At 36.4% G+C, this 22410-nt stretch overlaps 1 pseudogene; it reads right to left on the bottom strand.

Moving 5' to 3' along the window:
• Positions 1 to 15187: 15187 nt before the first annotated feature.
• On the bottom strand, positions 15188 to 17085 carry LOC103929862 (annotated as a pseudogene).
• Between the last annotated feature and the right edge of the window lie 5325 nt (positions 17086 to 22410).

Below are 22410 nucleotides of genomic sequence, written 5' to 3'. Positions count from 1 at the left end.
AACTTTTTGAATTTTTCAAAGAAAATTATAAAATTTTCGAGGTAAAAATATAATTTCACTGTTTTGTTGATTTGTAAAGTTTAATCCCAGTTTAAATTATTGGAGATCTCGTTCATATACTGCAGCGATCATTTTCATTGAAAAAAATAGAAAGAGTCTTCGTGCAAAATAAGGTGGTTTTCTTTTTCTAAATGGAGAAAGATGATGAGAGATAAAGCTTATTTATATGATTAATTGTAACATTTTGAAGATTGAAACGGTTAACCTTTTTTCGTATATGTAAACTTCATTGTGAAAATCATATAATAACGATCTATTTTCAAATAACGAACACTATATCAAACATTATATTAATATGATCCAGCGATTCAATTTTTCCTTGAAAGAGTATAGTCGCTTATGAGCACTGAACAACCAATTTATGGAGGTGAGAGACTTGGGTTAAGTCACATAACGATTGTTTTTTTAGTACTAGTTATATTCTACAATAACGGGAGGGAGGAGGATTTGAAACTAAGAACGTGGTGGAATGAAGAACGCCTTAACCACTAGAGCAATCTACCAGTTGCGTACGAGTATAAAGTTGTTGAATAAATTGTTAACAAATTAACTATTGCCCTTTATATTTTGTAAGTAAGGCCTTTTTTTCTTTTTTCTTTTTCCTCCAATAGACCTTGCCCCTTTTTAGGGCTAGGTAATTTAGTAGTTGTGCTCACTTCTCTTCGAACATTTTTTTCCTTTGCTAGGCAAATAATTTTGAGGATATATAAGGCATGGGTGACCCCGTCGGTGAAGATTAAGTTTTGGTTAAGGTACAATCCTTGTGTTTGTTCCATAATTTGCCTTTACAAAGGAAAAGGGACAATCGAACATTTTTGTGAAGATTTCATTTGGGACTATTATATGAACCCTTGTGGTCCAAGCTTTTAAAAAATCAAAATCATATGCTGAAAAGCATATTCTGTGGTACAAGTCGGATTCGAGATTTATTTTTTGTCATTTTTTATTGTGCTAGTTAGTTGTAAATTGTAAAGTACTTTTCTTGACCAAGCTAACATGCTTGGAGATTCAAAACATGAGTTGGATTTTTTTTCTTTAGAAGTAGGGTTTTCAAGTTACAATCTAATCCCTCCATCCGATCATTCCAATTCAATAAAAGTTTGTCCATAAGGAGGGTTTATTTAGTGGTGCAAAGTAGCCTCGTTAGATTTGTAAGTAGAAGATTTTAAGTTTTACTTCCCTGAATGATGAGTTTAATATCATACTATGGCTTACTCATTATGACTAACACAAATCCTAGAATGAGAGGTCTGACGACCTTAATTTCTTATCCTAGAAAATACAACCGACAATTATACAAACACAAATTAAGAACTCAAGCAAAGAAAAAATGCCTCGTAATCGAGAATAAAAGAGGAATACCACTACATATGAAAACTAAAGCTCTTATTTTTGAAGGTCCTACCTTTGTTCTTTTCTCTTTTTATACGGTTAAAATTCATAAACCCATGCATGAGCATGATATGTATCATATATATGTGCAAGAACTTGAAAGTCCTATATAATGAATTGACAGAATAATGCTGAGTGTGGATAAAGACACCAATTTTCAACCTTGAAAGACTAATTGTTGTGTACAAGATCAATTCAACCTATCAGCTACCATTATCAACGGAGTGAAAAGGGCTAGTTTTTGTATAACTTGTATCCAATCACTCCGCCCATAATTGCACTAGACAGGGTGTTTGGTCTTCTGGCTTAAGGATGATTTTGTTACCGCTTTCTCCTTTTGTTGTGTATCAAATTTAGGGAGTAAGAGAGAGAGAGCGAGAGAGAGAGAGAGAGAGAGAGAGAGAGAGAGAGAGAGAGAGAGAGAGCTCAAATTTTATGGTTTTGGTATCTACGTATATAGAGGTTTATATTTATGTTACTTCTTCTAGGGTTTAGGAATTCCTTAACAGATACAATAAGTAAAAGGGCTGAGAACATGTTCTCGCTATATATTTTCGATTTGGTGTCAATATATTATTGAAGTGGCTATCAATATGTTGTCGATAATTTCGCTTCATGAACAGTAAAGCGGCATCCCCTACATATACATATAGTTTGTGGAAAGACTCTTTATTCTTACAACTGGTCATAGATCGAGATTAATTGGTTGAGAAATGCTAAGGAGACTTTCTTAAAGTAGGACTCTGTTAACCCACAGTTTAACATTAATTTTCATGCCAACATTGTGTAAAAAACATGAAGTGACAGAACGTTCATAAAGAGTTCCACTCTTAAGAGAAATTTTTAGCATTTCTCTAATTTTGTTTTAATTGACAGCGATAACACTAATAATTAAGTTGTGAAAGTATCGTCTTCCCATTGTAACAGCTGCGCGCATGCTATTGGAACGTGAAACTTGCTAATGAAACTCAATTAAGGAATTTAATCATGTGGATTATTAATGACATGAATTTCAGAACTCGATCAGGTTAATGTTTACACTATTGATGTTTAAGCCAATACAACCCATGCAAGCATTCGTACCAGAACCTTGATTGAAGGGTCATGTCTGTCATTTTGGCAAAACTGTGGATTTTTTTTTCATTTAACTTGTTCTTTTTGTCAGAAAAATCATGGATGGGAAAACCCTATTCCCAGTATTAATTATTTGCACCAACTAACTATTAGGAGTAGGAGTGTACAACTCATAGTAAATGCTAAAAATTGAAACTGACCAAACTATTTGTTAATTTATCATGCATGTTTTGTGGTGCAATCTTTATTAAACTCATAAGTTTGATTCCATTTTTAAAGTAACAAGAATTGATTTCTTAGAAATTATCGAAAATGTACGTAGGAAAGACATGTCGAGGATAACATAGAGGTCACACAAGCTAAAAGAAATACCATACAAATTCACAATTACAAACTCATCATGATTCATGAATACAATACAATTCTTCAACCACTAGGAAAGCCCACAACTAATCAACAAAAAAAATAACTTGTAGAACCATTGTAGAGAGATCACGAGGAAGAGACCGCACTACCTCTATTAAACTTGCAATTGTTAGCAAAGAGCACTGCTATGACTCATCTCCAACAAATGTTGAGTTCCCTCCTCACAGCCATCTGCCATGCACACAAAGATAAATAAAAATGGAAACCAAATTTAACTCTGAACAAAAGCCGCCGCTCAAGGATCTAAGTGCAATCCGTAAGCCATAGACACCACAAAGGTTCCCCTCAACAAAGGGAGAGAGCAACCACAACTACGACGTCTTTTCTCACTAGCAAAAGAGCGACCATAACAACAAAAAAAGCATGAAAGGGAAAAAAGGAAGGAGACCAAAGAGAGATTGCCACTGACCCCAAGGGCAACGATCAAGGGGATCAGTGGCTGAGGATTTTTTTTTTTTTTTCTGTATTTCTTACTAGATATTGGCTAGGTTTTTATTTTTTTTAAATTTTTTTTAAGCATTATTCCTATTTGTAAATGATCAACTGTTTAAGAGAGTGAAAAAAAAAACTCACCTAGTAAAAAAAATAAAAAAAGAGAAAGAAAAATAGATGGATCATACTATTAATATATAAAAAGGAAAACTAATAACAATGACTTGAAAATTTTGAGTTTTAATGATAAGGACAAAATAAAGGGTAAAGTGAATTGTAACAGGATTGACTTTTTAGTGTAAAAATGTGGTTTTTCTTTAAAGTGAACAGTACCGTAGGTTTTTCGTTAAAATTCCCTATATAAAACCGATCTTCTCCAACCATTGTAATAATAATCAAACTCAAAGTGGCTGATATATATATATTTCAAATGTAAGAATATATGAATATTCTAGTGTGACACGGTCCATGTGATATATTCAGTTTAATGAATATTGTTTTTGGATGCAATCTCATTATTCAAAGTTTGAGAAATGGTGTTGAGTTTCTACCCAAGTGTTCTGGATTCGAAACTTTCCCTTCTCTAAATTAAAGTAAAAGTTTCGAACTCTTCGCTCTCCCTATAATAATAGTAAATTTCAAAATATAAATTAAAATAAAAGCATGAGAAATGATTTCCTATTTTAATATCGTGATGGATGATAGTTGATTATGGACTTTAACAGAAAACATGCATGTCATCTCTCTGCCTATAACAGTGCACATATCCATCTAATGTGTACATTGATGGGTGGTAGTTGTTTTTGGACGCAATCCCATTGGTTGAAGGCCTGATTGCACCAGAATTTATCATATTTGGCATTTCGTATTATGGATCTTGTTAGAGCATCTTAATCGAGAGATGCAAATTTAATATGTAAAACCCACAGTTACGTTTCACTTACATCTCATTTATATTTTCAAGAGATGTAAAAAAAGAAGTAACTTACTTTTATTTATTTTTTTCGGCTGAAATAGATATTTTACATCTCTTTGAAAATTAACTATTGGCGAACAAAAAATGTAAAATGCCAAGGCATTTACATCTCCCATTAGATAGGGAAGGTGAAGCTAATTATTTCATTGGGGTAATTGAAATTTGAGTGGTATGTTAAACCTTGATCTCTAGCTACTTTGGATGCTGGAAATTCTCCAAAACTATATGGGAAGGTGAAGCTAATCAAAAGAGGATAATGTGCCAAAAAGTTAGACAATGTGACCTACTCCCCCATTTTAAGAGTGGGTCTTTTGGGACCTCCCCATGTAATAATATGCCATTCTTGTCTGATTCAATTTGATTAATCTTCTACTAGCTCTTTAGTAGTGTTTTTGGTGAGAAAGAGAGAAAAACTATCAATTTCTTGACATAAAAGAAAAGAATACTTGCTTGTTTCCAGAGAAAAATAAGAAAAACAAATCCCATATGACCTCTTTGGTGACTTTAAAAAGTTAAAGAGGAAGAAACACAACACGTGGAGTGAAAAAGAAAGAGCACATTGAGAAAAAAGTTTTGTGAGAAAAACGCAGTTGGTTGGTTTGGAGGAACACTAGATATTATATAGTATATAGTAGCAGACTAGTAGTACTGCAGACCGACAAAAAAAAAAGAAAAAGAAAAAGGGATTTAGTAGTAGTACTGTACACAAAAGCCCTAGATTAAAAGTTGAGATGTCTGGGTTAATTAATTTATATAATATAAATATAGCTACTGGTGAAGCTTTTTTCATCATGTATTGCTAGTTCATAATGAGCTACTTTTCTATATTTTAATGTAAATAATCTCGTTTGTTTAAAAAAATAAAAAAAGAACGAAAGAGATTTTTTTTCAGGTTTCTTGACACTAAATATATATGCTTTCTTATCAAAATTTTCCATAGCTTTTTCTTTTTATTCTTCCTTACTATTTCAATAACTTGAGTGTCCCACCACTGTATTATTTTTTTCACTGCAAGTGTGTAAACATTTACATATTGCCAACATATTGATATATATATATATATATATATATATATATATATATATTAGACACACTCTCTTTCTAACGATATGTATATTTTGTTTGCAAATTTACAAGACAATGAGCATCTTACTAATTCGTGACTTAAAGTCTCTTAAAAATTGTGGAGCCTAAAATAATTTAAAATTATAGAGGACACATGAACTTTTGCTCAAGAAGACAAGATTGCTCTCGTTAAATGGGCAGACTCCTCAGATACTCCCGCGTGTAGCTCAGCACCCCTGAAGGTCCATGCAGCTGAATACGTTTGCTCACAACTCACTTGCCCTTGGTAAGGAAAAGTCAAAACATTAAAGATGAGAATTAATTACCCAAATTCTATCTTTAATACATTCCCAATTGAAGATTGACTCCATTCAAGTAAGTAATCCCTATTTAAATCAATTAGGGATATTTACTCAATTATCTCAAGATATTATTTCATATTTAATATCTTGAGAATATTATTTCCATACACCTTGGCCAATAGGATGCCGCCATGTGTAGGGTAAAACTCTAACACTATGGCTGGCCCTCTCCCCTATATATATCTCCAATTCTATCAAATTTCGGTAAGTTTTAGCTACCCCTAAAAGCCCTAAACATTTACTTTTTTCAGAGAAACTAAGTTAGGCATCGGAGATCCATTGGCCTAACCGCCCTCTCCCCACCTCGTGGGCGCATGAGGCTTAGGTCTTTGATCAAATGTGTTGGTTGTTTTGCAAGTGTATTTTCATCAAAGTAAGAGACGACAGAAATTTGCATTGACAGAAATGACATGAAGATCAAGGTTAGAATATGCCAAATGTCAAATGTGGAGACTAAAACTGTTTGAACATTAGAGCCAGTTCAATGGCTTACAATGTGTACTGGTTGATGAGCTGGTGAGAAAACCATTTTGTTTCAATGAGAGAGAGAGAGAGAGAGAGAGAGAGAGAGAGAGAGAGAGAGAGAGAGAGCAAGTGAGCCGGTGCAATCACAAAAGATGTTGAGATGAAAGGAAGACTGATAGTATGACCACATTCAGGTCATTTGTTGAACATGTAAACAAGAAAAGGATGAGAGCGAAATCGCGAGGGCTCAATTGCATACATGTAATCAGAAATCAGCTGGCTTAACTACAAATATTGATTTAAACTTAATCACTATATCACTTGAATCGAAACTAAACCTAACCACTTTACTGTTGGGGTGATGATAATTATGTTGGTAAGATGACTACAATGATGACAAATCCTAATGATGCAAGCACCTGAAGTCATAGTTTATTATGTGCTGACTTTGAGGTGATACCACACAAAAACTATGGTATAGTCTGTAGAACCTCTTCATAAGCATACTTAATTAATTATTTGGCGTGGCGGTAATTATGTTGGTAAATTGACAAATACTAATGATGCAAGCACATGAAGTTGTGGTGCATGATTTGGGATTTATCACTTCCTAATTAGGATAGGAGCTACTTAGCTTTTGTGCCTAAAAGAACGCTGGAGAGTACAGAAAGGGATGTGTCTTTCCAATAGAGAACTATGTCCTATATAAGCATTGCATAATATGGATTTGAGCCACATGCTAAGTTGGATAAAAGTAATTCATCGATAAATGATTGAGAGTTTTTGTGTTGTATTAGTGTGTTTAATGAATGATTGAGGAGTTGGAAATGGTTTCTTGCTTATGTTTTAATTAGGTACGTATGTATTAAATTGGATGTTGGTTGGATTATTTTCAAGCATTCCACATGACTTTACTTACCGAATTGAGAATATGACGAACCCAACTTTAATTTTGTTAATTTGTTTTGGTGGCTTTCAATGAAATCTGGCATAGTTAAATTATCAAAAAATTTAAATATGGCACAGCGAATGTACCACAAAGTTGTCAGGTATTATATGTCGTTCAATTCATTCATATGCAATTTAGGGTGATTCAATTCATCAGTGATCAAATTTGTTTTGAATTTCCTTTTTCTTTTGATTTTCAATTCAACATTGTCGTACAGAACAAAGGAGACACCATTAATGGAGTTACGGATTTGGATGTCTTTAGTGGAACAAATCTTTTTTTTTTTGAACCCATACAATTATAGACATAAAAGACTCCCGGGGATAGAACCATAGCTTTTGAAAAACAATTACCAACATCCTCAATTTTTATCAAGTAATATATGAATGTAAATAGCACTCCCCTGTCTATGGCATACCAATATCCCCAATTTTGCTAGCTTCTTTTCCTTCCACATGATCGTAAGGATTACATGATCACATGAATGTAATATATGTATATAACCACTACTCTTCGGCACATATATTTTCAAAACTTTCTACACCTTCAACAATTAATGTTTTAAATCCCACAACAATGCACGAGTACACTTGCATATGGTATTCTAAGCTTCAACATTTCGTGCACTAGCGACAATGGGAAAGTCATTAGCATCTATGTTGTGGGCAAAACTAATCTTTAGTGGATTTCATGTGATGACTCGGTCTGGGCATCAAATCCCACATCACTTAGGGGATGTGCTTTATATGTGCATATCTCATCTTTCCTAGCAAGACATATTTTGGGTATGAAAACTCAAGAACAAAACATTGGGAGATGGACCTAAGGTGGACAATATCTCAGATCATCTCCAACTGAAAAGACTAAATATAACCCCGTCTAAAATTATAGTCTTGCAAAAAACATCTTTAAATGAATTGTGTTAGGCTATACTCATATAACATCTCCAACCGAAGGCCCCTCAATAATGATTGGTTTTAAGTTTATACTTTAAATTTATTAGTTAATTTAATTAAACTACATTTAGATGTTTTCATCTAACCATTAGATTTGAATCAATTGCAATTGAGGGGCTAGGCTCCAAAAAAAGGGCTAAGAGGGGGGGGGGGTCCTACATTTAGCTAGCCTAAGGCCCTCTTTGGCCAAATAATGGTCTGGTGGGCTCTATAAAATTATAGCTCAGCCATCAGTTCGAGATGAGTTTTTTGGCAAACCAAGCAATTTTTTGTCTGTTGGACCTTTAGCCCTCTCCATTGGAAATGACCTTACTGGGAGTGAGCTGTAACATTTTATGTAGAGGGTTTCCACTTAAATGGATATATATTTTCTTAATGAACCAACGGATAATAATCTATTTTCATATGGCTACATATTTCTAGTAAAAGAGTCATAATCTAACCATTGGGGTATACATCATTTAATGGACAGCAATCTATCTTCTAATTTTCGTGTGTGTGTGTATGTATGTATGTATGTATGTATGCATATAAAATACATTGCTTCCAAAATCCACATTTGCATCCACGTTATTTCCATATTATGCATCAAACAAGTCCAATTTCTATTATTCTACATAAAAACATAACACATTAGTGTGGTAGTTTTGTAAGCAATGCACTAGTTTGTAATTTTTCCTAATGGGAAGATAAGGGATGACAAGAAATTAAGAATCAAACTTCTTTTTTCGTGAATGTGTGTGATAAATGTTGTTACCACTAAAGTTATTAGTCCCATGTGCATTTGTATTTAATACTTTATTACTTGAACATTACAACCAATAATTCTTAACTACCAGTCATATGACAGTATAATTACTATATAAATTACGATAACACAAGTTAGCTAATGTATTACCAAGTTGACAAGTCATATTTCATGGTGGCAGGTAGCCTTATACTATTATTTTTCCATTTATAGAGGATTGTGCTTTTCTAAATATTTTTTTCGTTGAGGCCATTTTAATTCTCGTGTTTGTTATGTCCATTGACATTTCGTGGCCCTCTCAAGTTGCAAACCCCCAGAAGAAATTTAATTTAAAAAAAAGACTTGTTCATCAAAATTTTGATGTTACATCACATATCTGTCTCTCTGTGTGTGTATATATATGTATTCTACCGATGAAGTGTAGCCAAACATGATTAGTACTAGTTAACCGAAGTGTGTATGTATATAAATATACATACATATATATATATATATATGCATGTATGTATGTATATATATTTATGTATTCTACAGATGATATGAAGTGTAACCAAACGTGATTAGTACTAGTTAACCGACATGTAGACTTCAAATAATATTCTCCTCACTGGATGTTAGTTAGATAGAGCTAGATTGTATGTGTATGCATGTATTTGTGTATATTGTGGTGCCCCATACCTTCTGTGAGAGTTACAAAATACAGACTAATGCAAGTGGCCCTTTACCACAGTGGTGGAAAGATGTTGAGCTCTTACATGATGGCGTAGGTTCGAACTCCGTCTGTGACTAATCTAACATCTAATTTAACAAAATCTATTATCTAACAAAAAAAAAAAAAAAAATACAGAATAAGAACAATTCAATTGTTTTCTTTTTTTTATACAACAATGATTTTTTTTTTGTTAAAATTATATAACAATGATTTAGATTAATTAATGAATTAATTTTCTAGTGGATGCATTATCCACTCTCAAGGCCTGCAGTTGGTTGGCTTTCCATTGCAAGTGTCATTAGTTTTTTAGAAAAACTAACGAAAAGTTCAAAAAAACTTCTCTTTTAATGAAAAGCCCTTTTTAAAGGTATAGTGAATAGTATCAGGGAAATGTATAAATGTGGTTTTTCGTTAAAAGTGAACAGTATCGGGAGTGTTTTGCTAAACCTCCCTTCTGTGTGCTCAGAACGATAATATGTATGTGTTTTGTTAAACATGATTAGTACTAGTTAACCGAAGTGTGTATGTATATAAATATACATATATATATATGTATGTATGTATGTGTGTGTGTGTGTGTGTGTGTGTGTGTGTGTATTTATGTATTCTACAGATGATATGAAGTGTAACCAAACATGATTAGTACTAGTTAACCGACATGTAGACTTCAAATAATATTCTCCTCACTGGATGTTAGTTAGATAGAGATTGTATGTATATGCATGTAATTGTGTATATTGTGGTGCCCCATACTTTCTGTGAGAGTTACAAAATACAAATTAATGCAAGTGACCCTTTACCACAGTGGTGGAAAGATGTTGAGCTTTGTATGTGTGAGTTCGAATTTCGTCTGTGACTAATCTAACATCTAATTTAACAAAATCTATTATCTAACAAAAAAAAAATACAGAATAAGAACAATTCAATTGTTTTCTTTTTTATACAACAATGATTTTTTTTTGTTAAAATTATATAACAATGATTTAGATTAATTAATTAATTAATTTTCTAGTGGATGCATGATCCACTCTCAAGGCCTGCCGTTGGTTGGCTTTCCATTGCAAGTGTCATTAGTTATTTTTGCTTGGCTTTCCCTTGCTTGTATCTATTTGTGTGCTCAGAACGATAATATTTATGTGTATATACACACATAATTAAATATATGTTGTTAAACTATTTGCAAGGCCGAGTCAGAAATTTAAATACGATAGTGCACCTTAAAAGATTCAAGCCTTTTGTATCTGACAATTGATAAATCAAGCTAACTTGTTCAACTTGTTATAAAAACCCTATTTAATTTGTGACTTTTCCCTAATATTTTTTTAGTTGTTGTATTAACAATCTAACACCCATTCATACCGGCAAAAACATGTAAGTTAACAGGATCTATACCATAAAATGAGTGAAAGAAAACAAAATTGAGAGAAGGGACACTCAAGAAGTTTTGTAAATACATTTATTAATTATTGACGTGGACCATCAACCTAAATTACACATATTTAAATAATTAAATAAGACTCTAAAAAATTAACAATTTGTCAATATAACGTGGCTGAAAAGCCTCTGTAAATCTTTCCAGCTTCAAAATGGTAGACTATCGAAGCGAAACCACCAGTTGGTCCCCTTTTTAATAAGAAAAAAAGGAAAAAAATATAACGTGGCTAAAGTCACACTATGTTTATTACAGCATACAATTCTACATTATGTATGTGCTAGGGTTGTATAATTAAGCAACTGTGTTATATATGCTAGAATTAATCTGCAATTTGCATATGTTTTCTAGTTGTGCAAATCTAAGTTCACAGCAATGGAGACAAAGCATGGTAAAATAACTGATCGAGATCGGAACCCTTGATTCCCTAACCCTAAACTTTGGAGGAATTATCACGGGGCAGGGACAACACACAGTACTTCTCAGAACAGAACAAATTTGGGCATTAGGATCTTTGAGGTGTTTGTGAATAATGTCGATACATACATCATCTCCCTCATCGTTATTATAATTAATATGACTGTGTTCTGGTTAAACATCACTTCGTTGTATCACACAATAATAAGAGTATCACATCATATTTTGGAAATAAGTGTTTATTCTTTTTCTTTTTTTTTGTTTTTTGTTTTTGTTGAAAGTGTTTATTCTTTTGTTGGTCCGATTTAAAAAATGAGTGATTATTAAACATGACACTGCAGTACTACTTCAAGAGAGAGAGAATTAAACTAATTAATGAAAGATCGAGAACCTGCAATTTGTAGTATTGTAAATCATATTCATATATATATATATATAAATTTATTTATTTTCTTGATGGTGTATATATGGGCGATGATTTACTAATCATTTCGTGTAGGTAGTACTTCAAGCAAAGTTCTAAATTAAGAAGTTAGAAGCACCTCCAAGCTCTTTAAAGATTCCAATTATAGTTTCTTAATTTGTACTAAATGCTTAATTATTTTATGATTAACCTTGATAAACTTCAAACAGAAAAATCTTGATAAACTTAAAATGCATGGGTTGGGTGATGATCATTCCCTGCTGGGACCCATTATCAATGATATTCGAGTTTTTGTTCGTCGTTATGACTACGTCTCAATGAACTTAATCCGTCGTGAGGGGAATGCCGTTGCTCATCGATTGGCACTGGCTGGATTGCAGGGCACAGTTGTGAACACATGGGTGGATCACCCTTCAGAGTCGATTATTGATCTTTTGCTTGGGGAGGCTCCTCATCTCAATATTTGATATTGTTGCTATTTGATGTAATCTAAATTCGATTGGAGGATAGGAAACTATCGTTAAGTTGTTTGTGCGGGACACTCTTTTTCCCTCGTCTGGTTGAAATCTTGGTAAGATTTTTATTGAGGTCCTTTGATGCACACTATCCTCTTGTCTGGTACGTGTTCTCTTCTTTAATGAATATCGTACTTTCTTTCAAACAAAAAAATAAAAAAACACAAAAACAAAAGGACTTACACCATTTAAATGTGTATCAATTTTCAAAACTCACGGAGTTTTAATTTCTCATATTGCACCATTAGGTTTTAAAATTAGACCAACTTATGTCCTTGGGCTATTAACCATGTAATTCTTCATTAAATTGCCGTTGTGGCTGCTAGGTTAACGGGTAATGCACGCTTGCACTACATGCACGCACAGAAAAATCATCATTGAGCTTATACGTCAACCCATATCAAGTCTCCTATATAACACGGAACAAACAAAAAAATATAAATTGATACAATTTCAAAACTTCATAGTACATTTAAAAAATTAAAACTTACTCTTTTCCAAACAAAAACATAACATCGTTATGCACCAAGGGAAGGGTTTAGGGTTTTTGGTTTCTGGACGTCTTTAGATAAATTTTTGCCTGAGTTTTCTATGATGTGGAGAAAAGGGCTTAAGGGAAAAGGTCAACCAGAAGTCGACCCCTTTAGATAATTCAATGACCTTTTCTATCTCTTATTTTTTTTTCTTTATTGCCCATGAACCATAATATGTAAGAATTAATATTAGTACTATTTCTTTTTTCTTGATAAAGTTGTGGCAAGTTAGGTTTAAAATCTCCCACAAATTGTTCTGATATGGTGGCCACTAAGTAAACAAACAATACACCAGATTTTTTTGAGTCGTGTTTGACTGCCCTTTGTCCCACTTATGAAATCTAATCCCACTTTTTCAAACTTTTAACTGCAAATTTGTCCTCTTACAGCATAACCAGCCGGTTTTACTTTTGTTTAATTTCCACGTAAAGAAGATACTTGAGCCCTCAATTTTGGCTATCATGTACGTGCAATGATTTGTGCCATGATTTATGCTAGGCCTAGGTGCCTTGGTCTAATTAACATTGTTCAGATGTACTTGACTTGAACCCAGAAAACAATAACAAATTGATATTTAAGGGGTGTAGTCAAACTTGGATTTGAGAGGATTTTAAAAAACAATGACAAATTGATATCTAGGCCTAGGTGCCTTGGTCTAATTAACATTTGTTAATATGGACATATTTCCCAGGCTCCTTCATTTCATATGTACCTCAATTCATATGCTTATTTTACCAGTAATCCAAAAACGTTATTTTGCTTTTTTTTTTTTGAATATCAATAACATTTTCATGTAGGTTTCTTATTACTTCAATACATGAATGTATACGAAAAACACAGATCAAAAGTTTAGGGCTCAATTTCGTATGTGCTTCAATTCATGTGTTTATTGCTCATTTGCATAATTATGTTGTTATGTATTTTTTTTTTCCCTTTTTGTGCTACATATAGATAAAAAAAAAGTATGTGGAATAAAGGAGGAATAAAGATGGATGGAGGATGGTGGAACTCGAAGCAATGTCAAATGTATATAGCATGGCAAACAAATTGAAAACTAAAGTCGAAAAGTGAGAACAACTTCACCTTTAACTTCTTGTTTTTATACGATCTCATTCATTTGTCCCCACTCCCTCCAAGACCCTCTCATCCTTCTTCATCCCCATTTCCCTCACATATATTTTTCTCCATCTCTAGCATAAAAAATAAAAAAATAAAACTTAAAAAAGAAATTGTGCCTCTTATTACTACAATCTAATGTTATTCCTCTTAACTTGTAAGTGAGAGGTTTTAGGTTCGATTTTCACCAAATGCGAATTTGAACCACATTATTGCTAGCTCATTGTGAGGTTAATCCCACCCCCTCCTCCATTAGTGTAGATCGTATTTTTTGTTCAAAAAAATAAAAAAATAAATTAGTTTTCTTCCCATTTTATGTTAGTAGTATGTTTGCTAGCATTTTTACAATTTAGTTTTCTTCCCTTTTTTTGTCACGTAATTGAGACACTAGCTCAATAAGAAATTGTTCGGATTTAAGGATTCAGGGAAATTGGACTTAACGGCCCACTAGCCAATCAAGAAATCATGGCCAGACTAGAAATTGGTCCAAGCCTACATCAATACATTTTCTTTTTGAGTTCTATTGCCAGAGATAAACAGAAAACAACTATTTTTGGTTTAAATAAATTAATTTCGCCCACCCTTTTTGCTTTCTGCACATTCATGTTTATTTTACCTTTAATTATCTTTTGACTTGTTCAAGAATAAGATAGTGCAAAGAGATGACTTATATGGTACGAGTACACTGTCAATATGACGTCTTGTGCCAATAATACACGTGGATATGTGAAGATATACTAACAAATGTCTTTTATTATTGGCACTGAACATTACCGTGACGATGCATCCATTCCATACAAGTTCTCCTCATGCAGAGGGAGAAAGTGTGGAAATCTATTTCCTTTAAATAAATAAAAAACAAAGTGCATCCCAGATCAAAGAAAAGTTTAGTTTAGCTAAGCTTGTCACCTATATCAATACATTTGTTATATATAACACTTTTAGTTACTAAATAAAATATTTTTTTTATTTAAAAAAAGGTCTTTTAGCAATTTCAAATATTGCATTATAAAAGCTGAAGAACTCTTTGCAAAATGTCACCCGAATCACAAGTTGCCCATAAAAGAAAAAACTCCCACCATAACTTTATGCAGTCCTTGGTTACAATATTTTGAGCATAAAAGTAACGAAGACTAACAGATTTCGTCATGAATACTTACAGTCACCTTTGTTTGATCAAGATGAGCACCATCCCATGTCTTCGCTCCAGACGACGGGCATAAACTTACATGTTTCTGGCCAGATAACGAGTTCGAGATATTTCTTTGGCTATGAAGTCTAATATTGTTTCTTACAAAAACAAGATCCTCCACTCTATCCATTCTCCATCGGTTGGATGTTTCGTGACCAGGAAACTCATATTCTTGCCATATCTTTTGACACATTGCAATGGTTGAAACCTGACTCAAAATTTTTACAGCTAGTGTCTGTAAGTTCGGCGTCTCAAATCCAAAGTTCTCCCACCATGCAACTGGCTCCATTTTATCCCTACACTCCACAGCATCTTCATCTCCGAAGGAGCCCTTCAGTCGCCAGTAAGAGCTGAGCTGCTCTCTTGGCACCCGCCTGTTTGCACTTTCCGGCTCATATCTTTCTAGGGTGGCTTTCCAACCTCTCATGACAATTTTATCTTTGGCTTTCCCAAAATGTCTAGGGTTCAGTATGTAACCAGCAGCATGAAGTGGAGAAAATAATGCATCCCATCTGTTCTCTATCAGCTCTTTCAACTGATTCTGTATGCCATAATCAATATCCTTACATTTGATGGCTTCAAGAGCTTGAATCCACCAGTCACAAATATCATCCATGACAAGTTTATCAATATCCAGTGTAGGAAGCAATCTTACAAATGGCTCGTATACTTGCAACAACAGATGCGCGCTGCTCCAGAAGTCATCCCCTAAAATGGCAGCTTCAATACTTAAAATGTCATCTGATGCACTAATCTTCCATTGCTTCCACCCTTCGCTGACAACCAATTCTTGAAGTTGTTGCTTTAGCTCAAAAATCCTCTGAACGATGCAGAAAGAAGGTGCAAACTTCACAGAAAGTGGATCAACACTTCCCTTTGGATTTCGACTGAACCTACATGAAGAAAAGTGCTGATATGTGGTAATGCATTGCTCAATTTCCTTAGCACAGTAGACAACGGGTTTTAGGGAGTCCATTTCAGCTATTTCTCCCATCAACATGCATACAGAGTGTGAAGTACACGGAGACAAAAAAATCTGAGGAAACTTTGACAACACATCTGAATCAGATCATTTGCCAGCATTGCCTAGATGAGAGATTACCTGAAACACATTTCCGGGCCTGAATTACATAACAGTATCATCAAGAACACCTGCAAATACATTCTCTGCCCCATCAACATCATCTATATCAACTGCTTTTAAAAACATAAGACCTCTTGGATTGGAGATGAATATATTAATGCGGAAGCAGCCAAGCATACTTTCTAAGCAACCAAAACACAATATTGAGGATCCTGTGTGAGCCCAGGACTCCCTAACTAGAGCCAAAGATCTTTCTATCCTTCCCTTTTCTCTACTTAGGAAAGAATCAGAAAGCTCATCAACTGACAGGGGTTCGTATCCAGGGCCAAAAGTAGAAATTGCTTTAGCCATGTCATGAAAGTAAGGAGAGTTGACAACATTGAGATTCAATCCATGAACATAAAAGAATCTGGCTACTATTTCATCTATATCTTCTTTAGTGGCACAGGTAAGACTTGGCCGTGATGTCCGAATGCGCTTGCTAGGCTTTGTACATCCAGAAGATTTTTAGTCTTGTGAGTTATGCGCTCTTCCTCTGAAGTCTGAAAGGATTCTCTTAAATACCTGTCTATTGCAGGGCAGCTTTTGACTCCAACACCGGAGAACCCAAGTAGGTGGGCTCTAACACGAGAATAAGATCCATTATAACGTAGGTTACAGTGGTTGCATTTCCACCTTTTGGTACCACTTCCTTTGTCAAACCTGCCAAACACAGTAACATGATTCCATCCCCACTTATCAGATTCTGATGGCATATTTCAAGCCTCATTAGTGATTACTGCATACAACGTGTGAGGGGAAACAAACGATTTAGTAAATAACCATGGAGAATATTATACATGGAGCCAAGACAAACAGAACAAGAACTCAAAGATTTTCTCAGGTATCCATTGGTTCCTTCTTTCAATTTATGAACGACGCCAAATTCCATAATGATAAAGGTCATGCCATTATCAAGCCTATAAGAAGAAATGAAAAAAAGTATTTAACACCCACATAAATATGTTAGCATGCGGTGAATCTCATTTTTGTTCTAAAAAAACATTGTTGTATAAAAGTACAATTCAAGTACAAGTCGGAATTGACCCTATCATTTGAACAAAAGAACTTACCACCTTCGGAGGTTTCCAAGATGATGTGCCTTTCAAGATACCAAATCCGGTTGAATATCCTTCAACTGTTCAACCTTAAAGTTATAGGGCATGCACCAGATGTTGAGAGTAAACTCTCCAATATTTAGGGTTATCTCCTTGAACTTTAATGATCCACACTTCCAACATTGAAACGAACCATTCTCTATAACTCTTCTCGTAACTAGTCACTGTGACTGAGGCTAGTAAGCTTGTCCCAAGGTAAGCTTCATCTCTTCTCTCCTTAATCTACTACCCATACTTGACCTTCTATTGCATCCAAGATAATTCTAAAGCTATTGACCCTAAAAATTACAAAGCCTACGTGGTGCGCAGGCCGAGTAACTAATGAGCTAACTACGTCCTTCTGTTGATGCGGGGCGTGCCAACTCGTCAGCCGAGCTTGGTTGAGGAGTAAAATTTGTTGATGTCGCATTGACCGCTTTGCTGACTTCTTGATCTTGCGATTGCAGCTGAGGAAGGAACAAGTCTCGGCCTTCCTTTGGATTCCCAAGCCTAAAGACAAGGCTGCTAGTTCTGCGAAGTTCACGAATCGTCAGCGCTGGATTCGGTCACAGTGATTATATTCGTGAGAGTATAAGCATGTCGAATCGACACCAGACCATATGGACACAAGTACTCAAAGGAGATGTACATCTTGATGGTCAATGTAGTTCAGCCGTCAGAATGTCGAAATCCGAAACTCACTTATGAGTATCTAATCATAAAATTAACCGGCGTTCAATGTGCCGAATGTCGTAACTCGTAACACCTTACTTCGCCTAGAAGGCTAATAAGATGACCTCTGCCAATAAGGATTCGGAAACCCTTATCGACCGAGACTTGGATAGATAACCAGTCGGCCTCGACGTAGTGTTGTTTATCCAAACTGAAGGTGCTCCTCGGTTGGCTGATTCTACATCAACAGTGTTGTTTATCCAAACTGAAGATGTTCACCGGTTGCCTTCACAGTGCTGTTTATCCAAACTGAAGGTGTGTTGGCGGAAAAAGAAAATAAAAATTCTCATGATGTTTAAGAGGTTTGCGCAGGGTAATTGTGTGTTGAATTGGAGGAGGCTTGAATGATGCACTCTGCTCTCTATTTATAGCAACAAAACCTCCTCAAGATCAAGCTGAAACCATATTCGGACTAAGACTTCTTGTTCCAACTTTATCTCGACTAATCCTATTCCTATTAGAACTTTGAACTCACCCCCTGTTAAGGCCGTATTCATTGCCGGTCGAGAATCCATATTGCACTAGGCTTCCTTATCGTATTGGAACTTCTTCGACCCATCTGTTTATCCAAACTACTCTTTCTTGTAATAGGACTCAACCATCTTTACTGAATGGCCCAAGACCACCAGGCAGCCCATAGTACATTTGGAAAAGCATTGGGCCGAACATAAACCTATACTCGGCCCAATAATATTATTTTGGGCCTAAACATTACCCCTTCACTTCTGAGGTCTTCGGCTTAGAATCCTTAGCCGATTTTACGACCTTGAAGAAGTGAACTCTACGAGATAACCATGGGATAACGAAAAGCCTCACACGTCCCATCCATCAAGTGCATTTATGAAGCACAATCACACGATCCGAATTCCCCTGCACTTCTTGCCGTGTGTCAACCCCTTGGTCAACCTAGCAATCTTTAATCATGACCCTCGAAAATGTACGGCAGCTGAAATGTCTATTCCTCATTACAGCATTAAATCCGCCGCCACACACAAGCGTGCGTTCTCAAACCATGAAAACCTCGATCTTTCCTTCGAGATTCCCAAGATATCCATAATGATTAGGGATTTCCCAGTCGATTTCGCCCTAAAATTTGAAAATCAAATGTTTTTTTTTTTTTTTTTTTTTTGAAGATCAAACGTTCGATCTTCCCCAATGCCTATAAATACCTGAGTTTCCTTCGTTTGCATTTTACACCTTCAGAAACCTTGAAACTCCACTACCCATTTCTGCCTTAAAAAATCCTAGAAAGTCTCAAGCTTTCATCCCAAAGATCTTTCCAAATTATCCTCCCGAAAATCTTTCTAAGCTCTCCACAATGGCTTCCAACACCTTCATTTCCAAACTCTCCAATGAATGTGCCAAATGCAAAGGCTTCATCGATCGGAGTGCCTTCAAAACTTTGCGCTTCGAGAACGATTTGAGCACCACTCATCAAATCTTGGGGCCGCTCTTCAAGGATGCAGTACCATCGTCCATCACCATACTCTTCAAGGCTCACTGCCTGACACCCTTGCTGCAAGGGTTTGATTGGTCAAAATGGGACCTATCAAAACCCCAATAAGCCTAGCCTACGACCAACGCCAACTGGGCAGCCTGGGTCGTTCGAATGGAAAATTTCTTTGGTCAAGAATGAAAGGCCCTTGGCATCTATGATGCCATTAAACTCTCGACCATAGAGCTGGTCATAGATAAGGAACTTCTTATGGCAGCGCTAAGTCTCTAGTGCTCGGGCACCAACACCATGATCCTTCCTTTTCACCCTCTTGGCCCCACCATCCTCGACGTCTTAGCTATTCTTGAGACTTCTTCTTCTGGCATCCTGATAGATGCCACCCTCTTTGGATGCCTGTCGAATCTCGACCTCAAGTCGCTTTTCGACGAACGAGCCATTGAGACGCTAAGTCAAGATTATCAAGAGCCTTCGAAAGAAGAGGTTCAGAAGCTACATAAGAACTTCTTCAATTACAACACCCTCATCCTCCACTTCGCTGGCCGATGAGAGGTGAGTTTACGGAAGGGAGAACACGAAGCCTTCCTATTTTATTAGTACAACAAATTTATTTGTTGTACTAAGTCCAACAAGTGCCTGGTCGAAAATATGCCAGTGGCCGAAGCTTTGGCCAGTGGTCACAACCTAGCGCTCAGCCCAGTCGTTTTCGCCAATCTTCTTCGTTGCTTGGCCGAGGCAACTATTGGCAAAATTGACCCAAATAGAATGGTCCTCACTAGGTCTTCCAACTCTGGCTACAAGTCTATTTCGCCACACTTCAGCCAGAGATTTCCAGCTTCCAACCCACTACCTCGCTCGGCCTTCAGTTGGCATCCCGGCCGGCGCCTCCTCACTAGGCTGAAGAATTTTTCAAATATTTCTTCGGCCTATGTTCTCTCTAACGATGAGTTTTTAGTGTGTCATTGCCAAGAACACCCTTGCTTTATTAGGCTTCCGTCACCGGCATAGAGCGAAAGTGAAGATGTTGCTCTTCGTTAGAATTGGGGATAGATCGTGTTAACACGTGACCTTCCCCTTGGTTGTGACTCTCGCCGAGCAAGTTGGGAGGTCTACCACCCCCACTTCACTGCCCGACAACTTGGATGCCTCTAAGGTTGTCCGGTACCTCTACTTACTTCTTGTTCCCTCCTAAGCCAATAACGTCTTTTTGGCTCTTCAGAGAGGAAGTGTAGAGATTCTGAGAAAGAGTTTAAGGATCGGTGCAAAATATTTTGCCTCCGACCAACTCTTCCTGAATCTTTTGGCACTGACATTCTCGGCGACTGGTGGGAAGAGTGCACTCAAGCCTTTTTTGGGGTTTCGGTCGAAGACGTCGTTAACAAAATTTTCGACGATCGACCCAGAAAAACCTCTACCCCCCAATCCAAAGAGCCAACCTGAGGTATATGGCTACCCTTCCTTCTATTTTTCTTTTCTACTGTCACTGAAACTTACTAATTTAATCTCATTTTCTCAGATGGTCGAGCGTCGAAGAAAGTGGACGTGATTGCCGCAGCTGGGGCCAAGAAAAAATTTGCTTTCTCCAATAAAAACAAAACCGCCGTGCAACTTCGCAAAGCAAACAGCCTTGTCCGGAAGCTGAGGTGGCTGGTGAAGCTCCCCGACCCTTAAAACGAGTCAAGAAATTGGCGAAGAAGGGGGAACGGGAGATTCACATGATCTCCAGCCACACTACTCGAACGACTGCTCCTGATGATTCTCTTACCGCCCCGATCGTCCAAACCCCAACGGAAAAACTGCCAACATCATCCTGCTAAGCGGCCCGACTCGTCCTTGGGGCCGTGGTTGATTGAAAGGCTGCTCCGCTGGTCAAAGAACCTGCAATTCCGGGGCCGACGGTTGTGCCCGTCCTGGAAAAAATGGCCCCATCCGTCGGGACAAATCTTCCGAAAAAACAATCAACGATCATCTTGGTAGAGGTATGCTTATGTCGTCAGTAACCTTCTCCATTTTATCAGATTCACAAGAATTAATAGCTTTTTATTTCAGGATGATGAAAGCAATGAAATGCCATCGGCGAACCGCCCTCAACCAGTCGAAACTCCTACCATTAGTCTTCCAACGGTTGAGGTGGTCGACCCAGTCGACCTTCCTGCAGTTGATCGCAGGAAAAGACCACCCATTAAGCCCGAAATGATGGTAGAGATGCCGATTCATTCGCAAGATCAAGACTTCAGCATCCCTCCCTAAGAGTCACTTCAACTTTTGTAAGGCTCGACCCCCTTCTTTCGTCAATTTTACTATAACAAAACTGAACCTAAAAAATATTAAATGTCAAATGCCCAACTATTTGTTTCACCGACAATTCTACGTGTCAAATGGTGTTATCTACATTTCTTGGCCGCCTCAGTGGCCATCGAACGTGGATAACCTCCATTGGCCGCGTGAATTGAGGAGTGGTCTTAAATACTAGGCTCGGCCATTAAGCTCTCCGGGTTCGAGCAATAAACCAGAAGACATGGCCGAGGTTTCGTCTTGGCAGGTTTAAAACAAATTCCCTCTGTTATGGTTCTTATAATTTTCCTCCTGTTTAAAAATCCTTTCTTGTGTAGCCTTCGTGGGAGGTCGAGCTTGACGCTCTTCTTCAGAGCACCATTGGCATGGCTGGTTCTTCTGCTGCATCGGCCGAGCTTGTAGAGACCGTGGCCTCGTCCCATGTTTTTGTCAAGCTGCAAGAACTGCTATTCCTTTTTGCCTCT

This window comes from the organism of the source record quoted next, unplaced genomic scaffold (genome assembly GCF_019419815.1).
Source record: "Pyrus x bretschneideri cultivar Hongxiangsu unplaced genomic scaffold, Pyrus_bretschneideri_v1 Contig29, whole genome shotgun sequence".
Classification (NCBI taxonomy): Eukaryota; Viridiplantae; Streptophyta; class Magnoliopsida; order Rosales; family Rosaceae; genus Pyrus; species Pyrus x bretschneideri.
Note: the sequence above shows the minus strand (reverse complement) of the source record. Positions and strands in the feature narration are given on the sequence as shown.